The following is a 1956-nucleotide window of genomic DNA, read 5'->3' as shown; positions in this document are numbered from 1 at the left end:
GAGGGAGGGTCGAGGGCAGTTGGAGAGCCAGGCCCGCCCCCTGGTTGAATTCCCAGTTGAACTCAGGAGTTCGACCAGACAATTTGCATATTAGCCTTTTATTATATAGGATTTCTATCTGTTAGTTTCAGCATCTGTTGGTGATTCTTTTTTTAATCCTCACCCGAGGACATTTTCCCATTGATTCTTAGAGAGAGTGGGAGAGAGAGGGACAGACAGAGAGAAACTTAGATGTGAGAGAAACACATTGATTGGTTGCCCCCTGCACGCACCCCTGACCGGAATCGAACCCAGGACCCTGCCCGCTTCTGCGTGTTTCGTATGGAGGTGTCGGAGTTGTTTCTACGTTCTGTGTGTGAATCCTTCTCCCAGGCTGGCACCTGTGATTCTGTGATGTTTTCTGATGAAACAGAAGGTCTTAACGTAGCCGGTGGCCGTTCCTTCCTGCCTTTCTGTATGGGCGGTGCCTCTGGGGTTTGGACTAAGGTGACCCTGCCCTGGGACCAGAAAGACGTTCCCGCGCCTTCTCCCTGGTCACCATGTCACACGTTGGCATCTCACACAGGAGCGCTGCCGCCAGGCTTTTCCTTCGCCGCCTGCGCCTCCCGTGGGTGTAAGGGTCCATTTTTTTTTCCTGGACTGGGTGACAACCCTCCGAGCATCAGAGGCTGTGGAACCGCACCTGGGTATGTGCCCGACGGGGAAGGGACCCGCCCTCTGGTGTGCAGGACGGCATTCCAACCGACAGCCACCGGCCAGGGCCCGAGTGCTGCTCCGTCTGTCTGTCTCTGCACCAGTATGTCCCAGACCAGGAAGTGCCAGTCCCAGTTCTCCATGGGCAGGCCCTCTTCCCCGCCTCCTCCCCTTGAGGGAAGTGTCCCTTATCTCTCTCCCCTTTGTAATCTGTGTCCACCTGGTAGGGTTGTACTTTGAGACTAAACATCCAGTTATTTCTCAACTAGACGCCCGGTGCATGAATTCGTGCAGCATATTAGCCTTTTATTATATAGGATTTCTATCTGTTAGTTTCAGCATCTGTTGGTGATTCTTTTTTTAATCCTCACCCGAGGACATTTTCCCATTGATTCTTAGAGAGAGTGGGAGAGAGAGGGACAGACAGAGAGAAACTTAGATGTGAGAGAAACACATTGATTGGTTGCCCCCTGCACGCACCCCTGACCGGAATCGAACCCAGGACCCTGATGCTACAGACCTGGGGGGAGGGTTCTCACGGGACGTCGGGACTCCCCTCTGATGTCCCGCTGTTTCCTCACGGTGTCTCCACGGGGGTTTCTTTCGTTTATTCACTCAGGACGTGTGATTCCAAAGCTCACGTTTCCCAGCTGTGCTCACAGTATTGCCTTGGCACCCCACTCGGGTCCTGTCCTGGCCGCTGGCCCTGCCGGGGACCCGTGTGAGCTGAGGCCGTGGCGCCCCCCTCCCCCCTCCTTGTCTCCTCCAGCTCTGGGCTCGGGCACCAGCAGACTGCAGGTTTGTCTGGCGTTTTCTGGCGATGGCGTCAGATCCGGGCGGCGCCAGGCATGTCTCCTGCTGGTGATTTCTCCTGTGACCGCTGGTCACAGTGTCGGCCACTTTCTCAAGGGCAGAGCCGTGCTCCCTGTAACTTGGGAACTTCCCGTGGGAGGTGGTCTGCCCAGAGCACCCAGGTTTGTTCCAGCGGTTGTTTCACCTCTGGATGCCCCGCCTCCGTCCCGGGCGGTTCTGTGGCCTCTGCCCGCCCGTCCTGTCCCCATCAGAGCAGAGGGGCCTGTGTCCTCGGCTCCGTCCCTCCCTCAGCTCCTGGCGGCTCCTCCCGCTGGGCCCTCAGTGGGTGATCTGGGATCTCTGATCCTCATCTGCAGAGGCCTCAGGCCTGACCTGTGCCAGCCCTTGGCAGGTGGGGTGGCAGCTGGGTGGCCCCAGGGCCTCTGCTGGGGCGCAGCTCTGTGTGCCCCA

This window comes from Myotis davidii, unplaced genomic scaffold (assembly GCF_000327345.1).
Source record: "Myotis davidii unplaced genomic scaffold, ASM32734v1 scaffold586, whole genome shotgun sequence".
Lineage (NCBI taxonomy): Eukaryota > Metazoa > Chordata > Mammalia > Chiroptera > Vespertilionidae > Myotis > Myotis davidii.
The sequence above is the reverse complement of the archived record's forward strand: the minus strand, read 5'-3'. Positions refer to the sequence as shown.